General features: G+C 39.0%; 2 pseudogenes; both read right to left on the bottom strand.

The window, feature by feature from the left end:
* Positions 1–22,301, bottom strand: part of LOC115733990 — a 126,316-nt pseudogene that overhangs the window by 47,715 nt on the left and 56,300 nt on the right.
* Positions 6,615–11,153, bottom strand: LOC125316476 (annotated as a pseudogene).

Here is a 22,301-nt window from a genome sequence, read left to right as displayed (position 1 = left end):
ATTGTATGGTAAAGGGAAAGATACTGAGAAAGATACAAAGATAGAAAATTGGGAGAATAATTCTTGAAAAAAGCCCTTTTCTTATCATATTATTTGTGAAAATTAACATGAAACTTTGATTGTGAGACCAGATTTTAGAAGAAATTATCACCTTGCATAATTGAGAAAAGCAAAAATAGAAGGATTTTAATATGTCCCTATCTTGGCCATGTGTTCCAAATAATCTATCTCTGTTTTATAATCTAAGGGCACAAGTTCGAACCGGCCAGATAAAACACTCGGCAAGTCGCATAAGCCGATTAAGTAATCAGGTCTTTTGCCCGCCGCCCGAAATCAGAGCAAACATGAAGATCCGTGAAACCCTAAAATTGCATCAAGCTATGAGAAACCTGAGATTGTCTTGTCATGATGGCAAAAGATCCGAAAAAAAGAAACAGCAAAAGAAGATGAAATTGTCTTCTCAAAGATTGGTCTAACAACCAAATCAGCCATACCGGTTTTGACTTGCGTTCGATCAGCGCATGAGGATCACAAGTAAAACGAAACTCTCTTCACCACCCCTAGATCTTGACAAATGATCCACTTAGCAACTTGATATATAGAATAAAGTTAACAAAACTATAACCTAAGCCATCACAATAAAGTGTTGGCTAACTCCATCTAAGTTACGATATCAGAGCACGATATCACAAGTTCGATTATTCATTCTTTTCACCTAAATAGAATAAAGGTTTCTCTGAGTTCCTCTCCAATTGATGCTGGACGAATTCGTTTGACAAGAAAGAAAGAAAGAAAGAAAGAGACAGAAAAGTTAAGGGCACGATGAGGGCTATATATACCAAGTGATTGTCGTCCTCTCCCAACCAAAAACCCATACATTGTAATCTGATCAGAAGTCCGATGGCCAGATTGGGATTATGCATGTGCCTGATGCTGATAGCCTTTTCCTGGACCGGCTCCGAGGCTTGCACTCTCGTCCGGGAATTCGGAAGGTCGACGGTCCATGTCGAATCCCCGAAGTCGACAGCTCGTGATGAGTTCGAGAAAGTCAAGAGTTATTATGGGCCCAAACGGGTTAGTCCTGAAGGTCCTGATCCGCAGCACCATGCTTAAATTACTCGTAGGCATGGACGACACGTAAATGCAGCAAATGATATGGGACTATGCAATCGTTGTGAAGCGTTTTGATGTGAAATTTTCGTTTAACATTTGATATTAAGTTAGCGAATGTCCATGATGCTGCAGTTGTATCAGGAGCGGTTAGCAATGAATACATAGTCTATTGTTGTTGACCGTGTTTGGACCTGTATTTGGGAGAATTGAAGTTTTAGTACCATGATTTAGCGTGCTGCGGCGTTCGGCAACCGTACCAGAGAAATTATTTATTTAATAATTGCGTAATTTAAAGATGCCATTACCTAAGGGTAAGAATTGAGATCACTTGCCAACAAACACAATTCTAAATACAGTGACAAATATAAAACTCCATAGCGAATCAGCGTTCTAAACATCATTTCTCATACGCATTTGTTCCCCAATTACTCCACAGATGTCTGGAATTGTGCCTCGTTGTTGCACACGCATGAATAATTGTGCAAGAATCTAGCCATGGATTTGTTTACACGACCATATTATATGGAATGAGTAAAAAATGTTTCAAACCGTCTATCATAATCGGACCAAGCCGTGATTTATTTAAGTACAAACTTTCATTTTTCAATTTTGCGCCAAATTTTTGTGCAGCCAAATTGGGTTGCAAGTCGTACTACGTGTTATGTATGTATAACTTTTACTATGTTTATGTCGTATTAAATGTTAGGATTCGGCACAAAAATAAAAAAATGAAGTAAAGCATAAAAGCGAGGAAAGGAAATCGGGACACGAGATTTATCCTAGTTCACCCTTAAATTAGGGTTACATCCAATAAATGATTTCACTATAATTAGCATATCGCACCTCTCTATTACATCACTCAATTACAATATAAAAAGATAATATATAGCAGTAATTATTCATGGGCCCAAAATCCAAACTATCAATAAAAAAATATGGGCTGAAACTATAAAAACCGTCTAACTACTCGAGGGCGCTTGTGAATTTTTGTTGGGAGTATGAACCGCACCCTAGCATTCTCCCGCTTAGTGAATACTTCACACGCTTCTTTAAATCTAACACGGTTGTACACCATTCAAACTTTTCTATACTCATTTCCTTGGTAAAATAGTATGCACTCTTCACCTGTAACATTTGGTTCCTATTGATGTGCTTTGTTCTTGCATGAAAACTAGGATTTTTAACCAAGAATTTATTACTCTGGCTATCACACCTAATTTTCACACCGCCTTGTGTAAAACCACGCTCTTTACACAATCTGCGCATATAGATTGCTTTCTTAGCGGCATGACTAAGAGCCATATGTCCCGCCTTAGTAGTAGATAAAGCAATCGTGCTTTGCCTCTTACTCATCCAACTCATGGCTTTGTAGAACAAGGAAATAACAAATCCACTAGTTGATCTTTTGATACAATGTCACCTCTCTAATTAGCATCCACAAAACAGTTTAATTCTAATACTTGCTACCCCTTTGAGTTTTTATGCCTTCATAACATAACTTAAAGTCGGATATATTGCAAAGATAACGAAGCACCCTCTTTGTAGCAATCTAATGCTCTTTCCTTGGACTGGACATACATTTGCTCAATTACTCCCACTGCTTGAGCAATATCTAGACGAGTACACATCATGGCATACAGCAAGCTCCTAACTACACTTGCATATGGTATTATTTCCATCTCTTCAACTTCCTCTCCAGTCTTGGGATACTATAACGCTAATAATGTGGAACTTGTGGTCATGGGGGTCTACACTGTTTACAATCCGACAAGTTGAACTTTTTCAACACACTTTCAACGTAGTTCTTTTGACTTAGCCACAACTTCTCATTTGCATACTTCCTTTTTATTTGCATGCCCAAGATGAAGTTTGCATGCTTAGATCTTTTATCTCAAACTGTTTTGCGAACAGTCCTTTTATAGTGCTGATCATTCTCATACTATTTCCAACTAGCTGCATATCATTAACATATAAGATTATGATAACAAAATCATTATCTAACATCTTCACATAGACACAATGGTCAACATCATACCGAAAAAAGCCAAGATTCAAGGCATATGAGTCAAACTTTTGAATGTCCAGACAGAGTCAACCCGATTTGGAGTCGCGGCCGAAAGAATGTCCACCCGCATCTTCCGGAGGAGAATCTTGTCGTTCATCGATAAGCAATCGGTCGACCTAATACGGAACCAAGAACCGCAGAGCTCATCCTGTAATTTGCTGATGGAGACCACCACACCAGCCAATGGTTCATGGCGTGTTCAGCTATCCATCACACCTCAATTTTGTTGTTTGAGCTTTTATTATGCAGGAAATTACATCGATACGACGCATACAATTTCCAACGTCGCTCTGTGTTTACACTAACCAACTATACACTTCGGTTCAGATCGCCATCGATTATCTTCCCCTGTAAATATCTTTAATTCGCCTTTAATCGGATCCAAAATGCCACTCGCTCACGTAATACGAGTTCGGTAGGCCCACCCAGAACTTGAACGCCTCGGCCGGTCTCTTCGGCTCCGCCCTCTCGGCTTGCCACGCCCGAGAAGCGTGCTTGCTGGTGAACATTCTTGAATGCAACTCCACATAAATCCTCTTGTACTTGGTCTTGTTAGGTGAGATCCCATTCTCTTCCATGCACGCCACGATCTCCAAGGCCTTCCTGAAGAAAGCGGCCCTCACGCATATGTCGGCGAGGGGATCCAAAAGGCCCTCGTCCGGTTTCTAAGGACAGAAATGCACGTTGTTGTGAGTATCGGTGTGATGCACTCATTCATCGAGTTTAGGCTATCGTGTCGACGCATTTGATGGCATTTTTCAGAGTTCGGTAGAAAAGTTGGTGGATCAACAGTATGACATTTTTGCAACTCTTAACTCAATTTTAGTACTATGTAAATGCCCCGAGAAGAGAGCACGCAACTTATATATCGTCCTCTTTATTTACCTCTAGAGAGCCTCCACAAGTCCACCGGTTTCTAAAGAGATAAGAGGAAATTAAGAGTCGGTCTTCTCGAGAACCATCCATCAACTGGGAGAGAGCTTACTCAAATTAGCAGCAAAAGACTTGCCTCTCCACATCTAAATGAAACCAGGTGGAGATTTTCTGTGTCATTCTAGTTTCTTTGATCGGACATTCCGTGCTTTATAACAGCACATGGTTTATATGCAATCTTCAACAGGTTACACCAAGGATTCTCAAGTTGGGGGAGAGTGCAAGGGAGCACACAAAAGTGACAAAAGTCAAATCTCCTTTGACTGGAAGCCATATCAGTGTGAGATCCACTTCTCAACAGGGGTGAGGCATATGTACCTAGTCAAGTTGTAATTTTAGAGCTTGAATGACAGTGAGTTAGCAATTCGTCGATTATGTGCTTCCCACCGCCACCCCCACCCCCACCCCCCACCAAGAGGGAAAAATAGGAAAAAATTCACCTTCTTCGCGTGTGAAGGTGCCCTGTTTATCACTCCTCTGCTATCCAATGAACTTTCAACTGGGGTAGAATGAGTTTTTTTTGGTTCGAGTGTATATCATAGCTTGTGTTGAGACATTGGACACTCTCCTAATTGCTGTATGTTACTAGTTTGATCAACACAAACGTTCATACATTTTTTAGCTGAATGAAATTTTGTTCAAATTCTATTATTCCGTTTTCCCAGTGAGTTATCGGTGAGGGCACTTCATCTATCTAGACCTCATTTTCAATCTTCACTTAACAGTAGTTAACAGTGAGTTATCAATGTGTCGGTTATGTGCTTCCCACCGCCGCACCCTCCCCTCTGGAGGAAAAATAGGAAAAAACATACTTTATGTTTTGCTGGATTGTATATCATAGTTTGTGTTGAGACAATGGACACTTTCCTAATGACTGCATGTACCAGTTTGATCAACACAAATGTTTATTCTTGTGAAAAATCTTTTGATGTTCTGCATCATTTGCTTGCTGTTGGTGCCTTTTCACCTGAAATTATAAACTTTTACTAGCTGTATCGTGTCTCAAGTCCGATTTCTCCCATTCTAATTTTCCAGGAAAGCTCATGTTAAATTCACCATAGTATGCTTTAAAGAGGATATTGACATCTTTGTCTCCGGCAACATACGACTGATTTAACTACTAGAAGGCTACAACCCTGGAAGTAGGGTTCACAATCTGCTCTAGCCCGACATATTCATAGTTGAGTTGAACCTTTTGAGTCAAATGAAACGGGAGAGCGATATCCTTTGAGATAACAATCACTCTTAAGACCGAAATGACTCCCGATTATAGAAAAGATGTATCGATGTCATGTCGTATTTGTACTATGTAGGACGCGGCTCATGTCATGTGAACGAGTCCACAGCTCTAACAAGTAGATTTCATATATTGGATTAGGCCATTGACACAACATTGTTCTACATACGCTCAATTTGCTTGTACTGAACTTTTGCGGTTCTCCAAGCAAGACGGGCGATTTGAACGAGTTGTCAAAAGCAACAGGAAAGATATGTGCCAATACTAAAGTCACTAATTCGAGCGAAGAATTGGTTAATGGATTCAAGGGTCAGAAATGTTGTTTTGAGGGCACTTCATCTATCTAGATTGAAAATGAGGTCTCACCTGCCTCCCGACTTGATGTCCCTGGTATCTCAAGTCATTCTTGAGAAATATGCTAGCGTACCATCTCAATACACAACTTGACTTCAAAGCTTCAAAAGCATCCAAACAAGCATTCGGAGCGTGACTCCTGAAAAATAAAATCACAACCAATCGTCAAAGTTTAAAAAAAAAAAAAAGGAATGAAATGATTAAGCTTATGCAGTCAAATCAATTAGCTATACATATCGATCAATGTATACTATGAACAAGAAAATAGACGAGGAAGTCGTTCTAAATTCCACGAAAGATACGGGTGAAAGTCACTTGTGTAGTTTTTAACAGCATTTGTTGAGATAGGAATACGAGGAAAGATTCTTATATGAGATGAAGAAATATCATATAAAAAATATCGTAAATCAAATGAGACTCGCATAATAATAAAGGAACGAAATTGTGTACATGGATTATGTGCATCGCACGAGTTCGATTTCCCATATCACCAACTGCACACATTTTATATCTTGAAGCCATCTACCCGATTTTGAAGAAACCTTGTTTTGTCCGTAATTTTAGCCAGATTAATAAGTTTTTACGTACGGAATCAACTTTAGACTATAGTAAAAGTTAAAACCAAGACTCAAACTACGCATCGACGACCACAAAAATAAATGTCCGAAAGGTCAAAAAAACAGGGGAGGGTGCAGAAATACATCATCCACCTTTTTTTTTTAGAAAGAAAACACATTGAAAATTAATTTGGTGCACATGTAGAACTTTCTCATATACAATAAAAAGAAAGAGAAGAAAATGAGAAAACACGAGCTGAAAATAAGTGAGATCAAATATTAATGGATGATGGCTTGATTGTTTTCTTTTTTCATATTTATTTCTCAGCATTATTACAAGTCCACCTTAAAAAAATCAAAAAGAGAAGAAGAGAGAATGAATGAGATTCACCTTGCAATGCCTTAAGGACTGGACGGAGCCATCGAATCTTTCCTTAATTCCACGTAATCTCCTGCATCTTCGGATAATTACTTGGCAATCATTTGGCAATTTGGTGGTTGACACTTCAATCAACCTTTCCAAAGATCCGCATTCATAAAGTTCCAATCGGCCCAGAAATTCCAACTCGTCGACGCCCTCGACAACCCGTAGCCTCTCACACGCCACGATAATTAAGGCCTTGAGGTTCTTTAAGTTTGCTAAACCACCGAGACTTTGCAGATTAGGACAATCCCAAAGTTTGAAGACTTCCCACGATTCCGACGCACCTACGACTTGAATGCCGAGTATCTTAGGGCATGTCCACAGTGTGAGATTACGCAACTTACTTAAGACTCGAGATGGGAAGATTAGTCTCCCTTCACAACTAATCAACTCAACAGCAGACTCGTAAACTATCCTTTCGAAGGACTCGCAAACTTCAATAGACAATGCCTCCAGTGATTCGAACACCGCAGAAAATTGGATCTCAACTAGCTTTGGACAATAGCCCACCTTGACTTCCTTCAGCTTTCTCATTCTTGATAGCCTCAATTTCCCGAGGTCTCCACAATCTAGCACGTGCAACTCCTCTAGCTGTGGAAGTTGAAGCCCATCAAGTTGAATTTCTTGCATTGGAGACACCCAGATGTGTAAACATGACAAATTTCTCAGGTTCAGAGAGAGTGAGCCAACTACATTGACATTATGAAGGCTCAGCTTTTGCAGAGATAAGGGAAGTTGCGGAAAGGTTTGCAGATCCAAATCGAACAAAGCAAGTTCGTTTAGCAGAGGAAGGGAAGCCATCTCAGTAGGAATAGGGACTTTGTGAAGTCTGATGCTCAATTTGGTCAGCTTGGATAACTTCCCAATCCACCCTAACTCACCGGTAGGAAGAAGTTCTTCCCCTACTCTTTTTTCTGGGGAAAATCTATCACGTACATGCCCTCCAACATCACTTAGATCCAATTCAACCAAATTAGTCAAGTTTGCGAGATCCGCGATCACTAACAACGATGCGGACGACACTTTTAGATGAGTCAAACTTGTTGGGAGCGTCGGCAACTCTTGAATCATATGACAGTCCACCAACTCGATTCTTTGCAATCGAGGAAGCATGTTGATGCTCTTTGGAATTCCAGTAGTACCAGTCTTTGATAGATTGAGGATTCTTAGAAAGGGCAAACTTCCGATCCCCAAAGCAAGTTCACCTTTTAAAGAGCGACTATTGACTTGAAGCACTTCCGGATTCTGAAGCATTCCGACAAGCACTAGGCAACTCCCACGAATTTGCTAGATCTAATTCCCGATAAATATCGACTTGAAAGTGCAACTCACGTAATGATTTCATCTTCCATATGGAACCTGGGAGTTTCTTTATTTCACTACCAGCTACGAAGAAATACTGCAAATTCACTAAGTCTCCGATTTCTTCAGGCAAATGTTTAAGAGAATTGCAGCGATTAATCTTCAAGTCTATCGGACACTTCAACATCCCAATAGAGCCGTCAATTTTCCTCAATTTGGAACAATCTTCGAAAGTAAGCCTCTCTAAATTAGGGCATCCAGAGAAATCTGGTGTTCTAGTTATGTTCCAACAATTTTTAAGAGAAAGAACTTTCAATTTTGCTGCCATCTGTCAAAATGAATGCAATATTCAATAGATAAACAATCAAAGTATTGCTTTCTATGAAACTGAAGTGGAAATAAAGGTATTACGCACCTTAATTAAGCTTCGTAATCTCGAATCATCTAAGAAGTCAACCACATCAAATTCAAGAACAACTACATTCTTTAGGGACATGGTGGGCCATTTATTGATTTGCGGAGGCCAACTCAAAGAAATCCATCTTAATTTGGTAAGATGATTTGCTGCATCACCAACAAGGGTTAAACCAGATAATTTGAGAAATCTTAGATGTTCAAACCTTCCAATCTCTTCACTTCGAACAATGACATTATGGGGAGGTCGGCCGGATGTCTCAAGCGATAGTGCTTGAACGTTATTGTTCATCTGCAAATGAGAAATGGGAAATTACTAATATCAGTATTCTATCTCATAGAGCAAAAGGATTAGAAAATGGAAAAGGAAAAACAAAATTAAATAGATCATCCTAAGTCAATGTAGTGGAATTTATTGCCGAATCTAATTAGTTCTCTATAAGTGCTTTACCTCCCTTGATCTTAGTACTTCAAGGCCCTCCTCCCATATCCATATCCTACTCCGCACCTTAGGATTTATTGGATTTTCTTGATGAACAATCTTCCTTCCAAGATCTCTAAGTTGATCGTGCATCCAGAACTTATTGTTCTCCACAATCTTTATCAGAGACATGTTAATAAGGATAGCCACTCCAGTATTCGGGGAAAACTCACAATCTTTCCACATGTAGATTGCATTCATCTTATCTTCACCAATGAAAAAGCTTGCAATATTGAGGAAAATTTGTTGTTGCTTGAAATTTAAGGCATCATAGCCGATCTTCAATTTTCCAAAAACATCCTCGTGAGGTGCTCTTCTTAACTTTTCCAATGTCTCTTTCCATAATTCTTGCGGTTTTTGGTAGAGGAACGAACCAATTACCTCAATAGCTAACGGAAGTCTTCCAAGAGAGCATACAATTTCCCTTGAAAGATCATTGTAATCATCTAATGGCGAGTCTTTGTTAAACGCATGCTTGCTGAAAAGCTCAAGTGCACATCCAAGACTCATCACCTCCATTTCATAGTCTAAAATTTGACACTTTTGTGTATTGATTCGTAAAACATCTTTATTTCTAGTTGTAATCAATATTCTGGATCCCGAATAGAAAGTATTCTTTCCAACTAATCTCTCCACTTGTTCGTTGTTATCAATGTCATCAAGTACAATGAGAACTTTCTTCTTGCAAAGTACTTCTCTAGTCCTCTTCATTCCATGGTCAATTTCCTCTATGCCCTTTGTTCCCGAAGGATGGCCGATTTCAGACAATAACTTTTTTTGCAAGTCAACTAAGCCATCTGTTCTTAATGACCTCGCTCGAACATCTTCAAGGAAACAACAACACTTTCCAAAATGAGAAGAGAGTTGGTTGAACACGACCTTAGCGAGAGTCGTTTTACCGATACCCCCCATGCCATGAATCTTAATGAGTCGCACACCATTGGAATTGATGTCTAATAATTTGCTTAAAGCTGCTACATGATCATCGATTCCAACTAAGTGTTTAGTCACCGATCTATGTTTTATCTTCAACTTCTGCAAAACCTCCTCAACCACCAATCTGATAAGTTCCCCGTGGCTGATACAACAGAAAAACATTTTAGTGGGGGAAAATATGAAATCATGATTACCTAACTAGAAAGGATTTTATTCAAAGATCGTATAAACTACGAAATGATTTGATAAGTGGTGAGACCTTGACGTAATCTAGTAGTGATCTTCTAAAAGTCAAGACTCGAAATTTGACTTGGTTGCATACACGAGATTAGCCATCTTGGGACTTTCGAGCAAAATGGATGTATGAAATATTACGCATTTGAAATGAGGAAAAATGTTTAATGTATTGAAAGCTTAAATGTTAGGTTAAAAACAATGCATTTCCTCCCACTTCCCACAATGAATTTTTCCTTTTTTTTTTTTTTGGTGGCTACCTAGCTATTGATATCCATGTTAGGAAGTTTCACTTTTTTTTCAAGACGTAGCAAAGGTTCATCGGTCAGTGTTACTATGATAAAACTCCCACCTCAATCATAACCTAATTTTCAAATCTACGATTGAGTGTTAGGTAAAATTGGGAAGACGAGTATCTAGCTAACTTACCCTCTGTACTTCTTCGCTTCCCATCCCTTTATCGCATCAACCTCCATGAGAGCCTCTCTGCAAGCATCGACTTGCTCACTGCTCAACTTCTTCTCGCGCTCCAGATTGAGAATGGCATCGCGATACAGTGGGGTTTTCAACTTAACATCGCTAGGTTCCACATCGAGAAAAATAGGCAGAATCGTTTTATTACCTTCCGATTTGAAGGTACTTGCCATGATTTGCGCGAGCTCGCGGAGGCACCATGGGCTCGAAGCATAGTTTCGAGAGAAGACGGGTATGTAAATCCTAGAGTTGTCGATCGCTCGTAGAAGTGATCCATCGATCCTTTCACCGACGCGGAGCTCTTCGTCGTCTCGAAAGACACAAATTCCAGCTTCGGTCAAATTCTCGAAGAGGCAGTCCGTGAATCCAATTCGAGTATCCGGCCCTCTAAAACTCAAGAAAACTTGATAATCGCTTCCTGACGACGTTCCTGCGTCTGAGCTCGCCATAGCAATAATTTGCTCAGCTTCAGCAGATATTTCTCCCTCTCTCTCTCTCTCTTTGTCTGAGCTCGCCATAGCAATAATTTGCTCAGCTTCAGCAGATCTCTCTCTCTCTTTCTCCCTCCCCTTGTCTCGGACCCGATGTTCTTAACGGAGGAAGGGGTCAGGTCAACACGTGGTGGTTGAGAGAATGGCACTTTTTGACAACGAAGACCATAAGCTGGAATGATATTGGTCGATGAGAAAGAGGCCACGTCATAAGGGAATAATTGTGGGGTGAATAGGAAAAGTAAAACCAATCAAACCACAGCGTTTTCGGGATGATAAGGAAATAACTCGCTCCCTATGACGTGGAAATTCAGATCGATCGGATACTCTTAGAGAAATCTAAAATTTTCTATTTGTTTATCTTTGGATTCTTCATCTTCTTGGTTCCTCGCAACCTCCATTGATGCTGGTGCTCGAGCTCAATTTGCGCTGCTCGACCTCGGGTTCGGTTTATCAAACCTAAGATCGGAGTTGCATGACCTCAAATTGATTTCATGCTAGTAATGGACCTGACCTAAAATTTGTGTTCGTTTTAAAGAATATCAGCCTATCTTTTCTTAAAGCTTCTCGATTGTTTTCCATCCGATTTCTCTCTCTTAAAAGCTATAACAACTTTCCATGTATGAAAACTTGTAGTCAGAAAACCGTGGCTGATAAAGGTAAAAATGGAGGCTACCATTTCTCTAGAAGGCAACAACGTTGGGAAGAAGAAAAATGTCAAGAAAGGGGGCTGGTTGAAGACTTGCAAGCTAAGACAACTCCTTTTGTCGAAGTTTGAGTTGAAACGTTTGACAGAATGCAAAGACATTCACATGTATAGTTCGTTGAAATGTATCCCGGACACGTATATTCAATTGCACATCAAACCATAAATCACCGGCAAAAGGATACTTTAATTGTCAATATTTATGTAAGGCACTCACTTTGATATTAATATTTTTGTAGAGATCACTTAAGTGTCAATTTTTATTAAAAATGATTATTTAAGTGTCAACTCCAATAAGGTCACCGGAATTTTTTTGCTATTGGCACTAAAGAGATTATTTTTTCTCCGATTTTGTACTTAAGTAACAAAAAAAAAATTGCACCAAAAGTGAGCGCCGTGGCACTTGATGTGTCCTTTTGCCTTGAATCGATAGGGTTTGTCTAATTTGGGGAGGACATAAATGGAGAGATGATATAGCGGTTTGTTTTAGTGGGAAGGAATGAACGCAACCACTTTGTTTCGCTCCAGTACACCCGAACAATATCCATCATTTTTTTTTACCAGAGAATAATATCTGCTATTTTTAAAAATTGCTATTGAATTCTTTATATATTAATTATTGTTTGAATATTATCAATTTAATGTTTTTCAAAATTAAATGAAAAAATTAAATCTCATCTTGTTACTTTTTAAAATAGTGGAAACCCCACCAATTCATTGGCCAAAAATTATGAAACTGCACCGTCCATTTTGTAAGATGACTGTATGGTCATGAAATAATTTTCCTTATTTTTCTTTTTGGCTTTTGGTTATAAATATCGTGGTAACTTACAAGGATACGTAGGGTTTCCCTTTAAAAAGAGGAATTGAGGAGTTTACGAAAATTACCATTATCAAAATCCAAAGCATGGATGAAGTGCTTGAATTTTTGCGTCTATTGTGCGGATTTAGATGGGAAGGATTAAATCTTGTGCTTTACATGTAAAATATCGTTTCACTAAGAATTTGATATATCTGTTATTTTGATAGAAAATTAAAAGTCAAAGGGATTTCTCGACAGCATTAATACACACGATAATAAATAGTACAACACATTGCATGATCCGATTAATGTGAGTGTCGTACACAAATATTGGTGCTTAATATATTTTTTTGCCAAAACAGAGGAAGAAGAAAATAAAATAAAGAAAAGAAGAAAATTTAAAATTTAAAAAATATAAAAGAAAATGAATGTGAAGTAATTGGTAGAGCAAAGGGATGGGAAAATGTTTTTCTCTTCTCAAAAAGAGGAAAACATTTTCCCCACTTGTGAAGGAGTTTTCGATATGGGTGGAAAATGTTTTCCTTAGCTAGCTTATTATTCGCGAATCAAACGCCAAAAATCTAGAAAACTTTTTTTAAGTTATTTTTTGTGAAACAAACGGAGTCTAAATTTGAGAACATTATTTTTTCAGAACTTTTCTTCATTAGGTGTTGACATTAGGTATGTCACACTTCGAAGCTTTCTTGGAAGGACCCGCAGGGAAGACTCCCAGAAGCATCTCCTAATTCAAAAGAAACAAAACAAGGACTGATCTTTGTTACATAACCCGGAAACTTTCTTGTCTATTTCGACAGGTAAGTTACCCTTATTAGCCCAAAATAAAGAAAAAGATGATCATTAGAGAATAAATAATAAAAAAATTGTGTAACGAAAATAAAAATGTAAAAAATACATGGAACGAGGTAAAATTATGAATTGATGGAAGTTTGATTCCTTGGCTTCCACGCATGTTCATGCCATAATCACGTTCTTTCGAACCTTTGCACATGGCTTCCGGGCATATGCACGTTTTCACAAGTACTAAATCCGTGACCAATAGCGTTCGATCTTATAACCTTCATCGTAATAAAATTACGACTTTCTGGATGCACCAATTTCTCATAGAGCCATAAAATTTCATTGGTTTTCTTCTAATAACTGCTCCATCATTACCTTGTGATGTGTTAAATTATGTCTCGAATTTGAGCCTATTACAAAACTCGATATTTATTGGAATCGTATTGTTGCTTTATTATTTCCTGGGAAAATTTCAAAAAAGGGCCGCAAATACCCTCATTTTTTTTCAAATAAGAGCTTGAAGTGCCATCATCATTTCAAAGAATGGCTCGAGATGGCTATGGTTTTTTCAAATAAGGGCATGATCTAGCCAGCCAAATTTTTTTGCTCGATCAAGGGTATTTTTGTAAAAATATAAATTCTAATTTTTGTTAAATTAAATGAAAACAAAAAAAACAAAAAGTGTAAAAAAAACAAATAATCAGGCGGGAGGACCTCTCGCCTATGTTTCTTTGTTTTTTTCAAAATCTCTTCAAAATAGAAAAATAAAAAAGTAAATGACCAAAATGCCCATAACTAAAGTGACTCAGGCTCTCCTTATTTGTAACAATATACACTTCAAATTCTTTTTTAACATAATAAGTATACTTTAGATTTTTATTTAAAATAAAATTTATTTTAAATCTTTATTTGCAAAAATAAAGACACTCGGGGTCTTTTTTAAAAATTTTTCCTTATCTCCTTTGTTTGGTACGGTGGCTATTTCGTAATCATCCAAGGTTCCCAATATGAAGGCTTGGACGTCTCTTTCTTCGCTGGAAAAGAAAAGAGCGGTTTTTTGACCGTACAAAAGCAAGTGGGGTTTCGACCAACAGAGAGCCGCGCACGGTAGGCTCCGAGAAGGACCACTCGCGAAGACTGAAAAAGGTGAACGCACTATGACGTTCTCTTGATCGTACGAAGGAGCCTCAAGCACAGTAGATTTGCGCGTGAGCTGCTTTTATATCCAATTGAGTTATTTTAATCGTAAAAGCTTTGATTTGAGTATAACATGGGCATGGAAAATACGACCGTGTGGAGCGATTATAACTGCGATTCTCTGATTCGCATTGACTTATTTGCAAGATCCTGATTAGTCTCCGCGTTAATATCACAACATGATGTGTTGACGCGGCATCTTTGTTTGCAAAGAACAACGAGTCAGAGGGAGAGAGGGAGAGAGGGATCTGCTTAAGCTGAGAATAACCACGTCCTTTCAAACTTTTGCACATATACATATATAAGATGGATCGATGGGAATGGTGAAGAGAGTAGAGAAAATAACGTCTTGATTCCTCGGCTTCTCCACAAGCCAGCTATGTTGTCTATACAAATATTACGACGTCGGACGTTCTCTGTTTCCACAATCTTCTCATAGACCCATAGAGTTTCATTGGTTTTCCTATATGGTCCATTAGCAGATCATTTCTATTTTGTTATGGTTCCATTACTTATCGGATCATTTTGTAGTTTATACCGTGCTTGAAGAACATCGCTTCTCGCTAGGAAATGGTGATTTCCAATTTTTTCCCACATCAACATGGCTTTTTGTTGCAGTGGCCACTGGGAATTGATCAAGTTGATAGTTGAGGAAGTCATGGAAAAGTTGAAGATCAAACATAGATTGGTGACTGAACATTTAGTTGGACTCGTCGATCAAGCAATAGCGGCAAGCAGAATATTAGACATCAACTCCACTGGTGTGCGACTCATTAAAATTTATGGCATGAGTGGTATCGGTAAAACAACTCTCGCCAAGGTCGTATTCAATCAGTTCTCTTCTCATTTTGGAAAGTGTTGTTCTTTCCTTGAAAATGTTCGAGCGAAGTTATCACGAACCGATGGCTAAGTTGACTTGCAAAAGAATTTGCTATTAGAAACTAGCCATCCGGTAGGAATAAGGAGCATTGACAAGCTTGATTATGGATTGAAGCGGATGGGAGAAGCACTCAATAATAATAATAATAAAAAGTCCTCATTGTGCTTGATGATGTTGATAACAATGAACAAGTGGAGAAATTAGTTGGAAATAGTACTTTCTATTCGGAATCTAAAATTTTGATCACAATTAGAAATAAAGATGTTTTGCGAATCAATAGACCAAAGTCTCAAATTTTAGATTATGAAATGAAGGAGGTGAGTGCTGATTGTGCGCTTGAGCTTTTTATTAAGCATGCATTTAACAGAGACTCTCATGCGGATAATTACAAAAATCTTTCAACATGGTTGTGCATGTTTTGTATTATTGCCTCAACGTGAACATCTTGAACTTTATACTATGTGCATCTCGTGCATCTTATATGATACCGGGAGACTTTCATTGGCTCTTGAAATAATTGATTGATTCATCTACCACAAACTGCAAGAATTATGGAAAGAGACATTGGAAAAGTTTAAAAAAGCACATCATTATTAGGATACACATGTGAGTTGGTTAGAGAAGTTCTACATCGAAGAATTGATGCGGTGTTGAGTAGTTAATATATCCTAATTAGCCTATAACTCATTGGCTTAAGTTATTGAGTAAAAGTGGATCTAACTGGATATACCAACGGGCTCGAACTTGGGTTCTCTCTTGGCGATCTCCAGTATTCGGGCCCGTGGGCTTTGTGGTGTAGCAACGCTGGCCCAAAGGACATTGATGGAGATTTAAGTTGAGATATATTAGTACGGAAAGATATTTAAATTAAGGGGGAGCACATCTAATGATGGTCGATTGGTGGCCCACTCCCAATATACATCGGTGTTTGGTGAATATCTTAAAGAAGGAATCTAGTGACCAACGCTGTTTCTTGGCCGGTGGACATTGTGGTGTAGTAATGGAGTAAACCTAACACTAGAGCTCACACATGAGGGACAGATTATTAGGATGCACATGGGAGTCTTCACATCGGAGAATTAATGTATATATCATAGTTGGTCCATAACTTATTGGCTTAAACTTTTAAATGAAGATAGGTACAACTGGATATATTAGCGAGCTCAAAATGGGGCTCCCTCTTGATGTGGGACAAGATGTTTTAATGAATTCCTTGAATACCACTTGAACCTCCATTGGGACTGTGCTTTACCAAAAAATCGATTAGTCCGGTCCGTGCAGTTCGGTTTAGTCACATACCTTTAGAATCAGGAACCGGACCACCCAGACACCGGTTCCAATTTTAAGAACCTGGAAACAGACCGCTGCCATTTAGAATAGGGAATGGGACCATCGGTTTAGGCGGTTCCCGATTCGGTCGGTCCGACTTATTCATCCTTAGTTTGATTGATAGAGAATGAATAATTTAGAAAAATAACTTTTTAAAAATGACCATTTATATGGTTGAGAAGAATGAATTAATTGATTAATTATTTCAAACGATGACAAACCATCATTTTTAAAGAATATTTTTTAGGTCATTCATTTTTCGTGAAATAAACAAAAACTATCTTCAAAAAATCCTAATAACCTAGATATTTCTTGATTGTTGATCACATGGATCCACACTTGGGAACCACATGATCAATGACCTTGATGGATTCGGAACATGTAGGCTCAGGTCCAAACGAGCATTTACTGTCACCTTGAAACTCGAGGAGCTGTTCGTCCTACCCAAACACATCTCACATTCCTAGTATGGTGCCAAGAAGAGGGCACTAATATCCGGGAGTAACTTAAAGGAGGATTTTCTTGAAGTTGTGTTGTGTTGAGTCGACATTTGTCCTGCCTCATCCGTAATGTTGGGTTTAAAGCACCAACAAAATACCAACTGCCCACTCGGCACCGCAGCCTCATCAGATACTAATGAGAAATTCAAAACCGACAATACACTAAAGCCCGATCTCGTCCTTGGCAATTTGATTTATTAATTGTGGAATTATCTTTCCTGCCTGTAATGACAATAGCTATGAGTTAAACCTTGAAATGAAGTACACAGCACGCAAAAATTGAACGTGTAAAGGAAGAAGTAGAAACAATGAAGGTGAATCTGGAGGAGTGCGAACTAGGGACACTAATCAGACTTTGAGGCAATTTTGGTACCACTTTTCAAACAAAATTTTTCACCCTTCGTCACGGATACCCTGAGACTGCTAATATCTTTGCCACCATCAATTGTTTCATGTTGGAAACGTTAGAATTGCGAAAAGAATGGGCTTGGGCCCGGAGAAGAGAACGATGGTTTCAACATCGATGACGACAATGACGGCAACATGTACAAATGAAGGCTTTGCAAAAGATGATCGAGCTCTACATTTTTCTTGTCATTTCAAGCAGTCTGAAATTAATCGGCAGAAAGATACCTAAAGTGTCAATATTTATATACTACCCTCATTTTGATGCCAATATTTTTTTTTTATCACTCAAGTGCTAATTTTTTTGAAAAATAATTATTCGAGTGCCAACTCCAATGAACGTCGTTGGAAATCTTATATGGCGTCTACGTGGCTCACGGGAGGATCCCAGTCAGCAAAAGAAAAAGGCAAAAATTTTAAAAAAGATTGCATTATTCGTTCTATTTCCCTAAGCAAATCTCATTGCAAATAGACGCGTTGTGAGTTTCACAAAAAATTATTAAAAAAAAAGCTAAAAAAATTGAAAGTAGAGGTTGCAGCGGCGAGGGCTTGCATAGCCCTCGTTGCCGTCGCCCCACCACCGTCGACAATGGTTGACGAGGGTGGGAATGGGCCGGCGACCCCCGCCGGTGGTTGGATAAAGTTGGTCTCGCCATGGTCGAATGAGGCCGGCATTGCCCGGCCCCGAAGAGGCTCCACCTCACCCGGATCCGTGAGGTTGAGTCCTCGTCGCCCACTAGAGATGGTCGCCGGCCACTAGTCGGGGCTTGGCAACCCCCGCTGCCCATCCTCCACCCTCACCACACATTGCCGACAGTGGTGGGCGGTGGTAGCGAGGGTCATGCAAGCCCTCGCCAAGACAACATTTGATTTCTTTTCTTTACCGGAATTGATGTTTAAGTTATCGTTTTTTCTTCGATTTGACACTTAAGTGATATAAAAAAAAACATAGGCATCAAAGTAAGCGTCGTATGCAAATATTGGCATTCCAGGTGTCCTTTTGCTTTTTTTTTTTTTCCTTTTCCCCTTCTCCCTCCTTCTTCCATCTTCCTCCACTCAATTGCGGCTCCTTCCACTTTCTTCCTCTGCCGACTACAAACCTTGATGAAGGCTAACGAGAAGAAGCCTCGCCGAGGCAGCCGAGGCTCGATCTCGCTTGAAGCCGACAAGGCACGAGCTAGACCGTAGCCGATAAGCTCGACCTCGACGTCCTCGAGCTCGCCTCGCCGCCGCCTCGAGCGAGGCCGAGGCTCAACCGCGGGATTCTAGTGCACTCGAGCCTTGCCCGCTAGTGGCGAGGCTCGACGGCCGATTATCGATCACCGATCGTAGGTATGGCCGGGCTCTAAATCCGAGAGACTACTCGCTCGCCAATTGCCGCAATCCTAGAGCTCCTCGAGGTGGCGGCCCTATGAAAGTTCTCTTCTTTCTGTGCTGAAGAAGAAGAAGAAGATGATGATGATGGATGGCTGGAAGAGGGAGATGACAACGCAATGCCCAGCCAAAGAAGAAAGGTAGAAGACAATAAAACAAAATAAAATATAAAACAATAAATAAAAGAAAATAAATTGGCAAAATCAAATTCTAAAGAATAAAAAGCAATACACCGAAAAATATGGTCATTTTTTTTAAAAAGACTTCTTGAAAAATATTTTTTAGAAATACCACATTTTCCGTAAGATAAACGGAGCCTTAAAACAGATTTATTTTGAGACCAATTGAAATCACAAGAAATATGGGCAATAGGCATTGTGACCATATTGATAAAGGGATTGGGGGACATTAGTAGCATAGATACGAGGTTCGACTTCCGTGGTCGGCAAAAAGACAAAGATGAAAGTTAGAGATATGACAGAAAAAAAAAAAAAAACACCACAAGAAAGATATTGAGCTCGATCATTCACCAAGCCTTCATTTGTAGATGCGGCCGTCATTGTTGCCATCGATGTCGAAACCATCGTTCTCGCCGCCGCACCCGGTTCCCTTCTCTCTTCGCATTCGTAACATTTCCAACATGAAGCAATAGATGGTGGCGCAGATATTAACAGTCTCAGGATACCGTGATGAAGAATTAGAAAATTTTGCTTGAAAAGTGCTACCAAAGTGCCTCAAAGTCCGATACTAATCTAGCATGAGATTATTAGACATCAATTCACGAAATTAGTTATCAAATAGACAGAATAAAGAAAATAATTTGATAGTGAAGAGATTTTTTTTCTTTGGTCAAAAAAATATTTCATTCACTTCTTCGATTGAAATACAATGGAGAAACATCTCTGTTCCAAGAGCACAACTTTAAACCGAGACAAATCACACGCAACTTCAAACCAAAATAAGTTCTAGATAACCAGAGAAATCATGAGAACGAGATTATATGTCACACACTCAAAGAGCACATATATAACTTCTTCACACCAAAATCGGCGGCCGATCACCGAATCCGTCTTGATAAGTGAACACACATCGAGAACTTTATCTAATGCTACAGCTTTGCCTTTCGGAGGTGTGTGCTCATGATTGGCATTCCCAACATCATCACCAAGCATAATGAAATTGTTGAATGAGCATATATCTTACTCCTTTAAGAGAAAAACCTTTCTGAAGCTCATATGATCTTTCTCAAAATTGAATTTGTTCACCAACGAAATCCGAGCAAAGCGAAACTCCGAAAATATACACGCAAAAAACCCCCCAAATCTAGATTAGATCGGGATAGATATCTCCACAAAACAAGAGAGAGAAACTTTGAGATCTAGACTAAATCAAAAGAGAAAGCTCCCAAATGGGAGGAAAACGAGAAAATGAAACAAAGAACCAAAACAACTTAAGAAGAAGGGGATGGAGAGATCTAGCTTAAACCGCTCCCTCCATGGAAGTTGAAAAAGAGAGCCTTGTGAGGGTACGAGGGAAAAGAGAGAATTAAGGCCGGCCGAGAGAGAGGCACCCCGATTTGTTGATAGTGAAGAGATTTTTTAGTGCGGCACTGTGATTTTTTCCGTTTTTGATTTAGAAGGGTTTTTTCCACATAAAAATTCGCTTGTCACCTTTTTTGTTTTTTCTCTTCAAAGATTCGCGTTCCTAATAAATCTCTCGTGACAAACATATTTAGAGTAGCAGATTTGTAATTGCAGGGCTTTGTCCCCGTCCAATTTGAGGGGCGAAATGTTCAATGTACTACGTTTCAAGGTTCAACACATAGTTTTGTTGTCATTACACGCGGGAAAGACAATTCCGCAATAAATCAAATTGCCAAGGACGACCTAGAACTTAATTCCTAGTCGTGCCATCTTTTAAGTTACTCCCGGATAAATTTGCCCTCTTCTTTGGCACCACAGTAGGAATGTGAGATCGGTTTGGGTGGCAGTCGACGAATAGCTCCTCGAGTTTCAAATAGAGGGTAAACGCTCATGTGGACCGGAGCCTACATGTCCCGAATCTGTTTGGGTCATTGATCACGTGGTTCGAAGTGTGGGTCCACGTGATCGATAGTCAAGAAATATCTAGATTATTAGAATTTTTTCAATATAGGTTTCTTTTATTTTACGAAAAATGAATGATTTGAAAAATAATTTTTAAAAATGATGTTTTTCTATCGTTTAAAATAATTAATCAATTAATTCATATTTCTAAACGATATAAATCAAACGGAGTCCAGCGAAAATGTTTATAAATCGTCATTTTTGAAAAAATATTGTCCACGTTATTCATTCTCCGTCAATCAAACGGAGTCCAGTGAAAATGTTTCTCCTGGAGGGGGCAAAATCGGAATCATATCTGGAAAACTCCCGGCAAAGGCACGACGAGTCGCTCAAGCGAACCTCCGTCGACCGCTCGCCGGTCCGGCCTCTCCCATATATATATAAACGTAGTAAAAATAGGGTCCGGAAATTAGTGATTGAGGGTCAACATCGAGGGGTTGAGACCCACCCACCGCCAGTTTTGTCCTTATAGTTTTATAGCTAGCTTACAAACATGCACGAGAAAGTCGTTTTGATTTGGTCTGGGAGTCTTGTATGAAAAAAAAACCTTTGGGATGCTGAAATTACCAAAAAATATTATGAATTTATTGTAATTGTATCAATTCAATCTTAATTTTTTTTTATTTGTGTCAATTCAATCCGTTCAGCCAACTTTGATCGATTCTCGTCAATTCTCGTGACTCAACTTATCGATCTATCTAGAAAATGAAAGTTGGTTATTTTAGAGGAAAATATTTACTACGTTTATCTCTCTGATATACCTCTGCGAGTATTCTGGCGTGAATTGCCGTAAGCCTAAGTCTGTAGCTCTTTGCTGTCTCACCGCAATATAGACGCTTATGTAGAGAATTATCACTATGACTTGCAGCATTTACCAGGTCATTGTCTTGACTTCTGAGATATGAGTAGGAGATTTTTTTCCCTGCTCAGGGCAGTTTCACAAAGATAATGCTATTTCGCGGCATCTCTCTTTGTAGAAATGTTGCCATGATAAGTAGCTGTTCTGATGTATTTTTTTTTTTTTTTCAATAGCACTCATTTTAATTGAACTTTCACTGTGCTGAAAATCGGATGATCTGAATGTGATAGGTCCTCCTATATGACAGCCATTAATTCATTTGCACAAAATCAATCTTACAGTTTCTTATGTTAAATTAGCATCCGTGTTCTTTTCTTGGCATAGATTATAC

This window comes from Rhodamnia argentea, chromosome 9, assembly GCF_020921035.1.
Source record: "Rhodamnia argentea isolate NSW1041297 chromosome 9, ASM2092103v1, whole genome shotgun sequence".
Lineage (NCBI taxonomy): Eukaryota > Viridiplantae > Streptophyta > Magnoliopsida > Myrtales > Myrtaceae > Rhodamnia > Rhodamnia argentea.
This window is presented reverse-complemented; position numbering and strand designations above follow the sequence as displayed.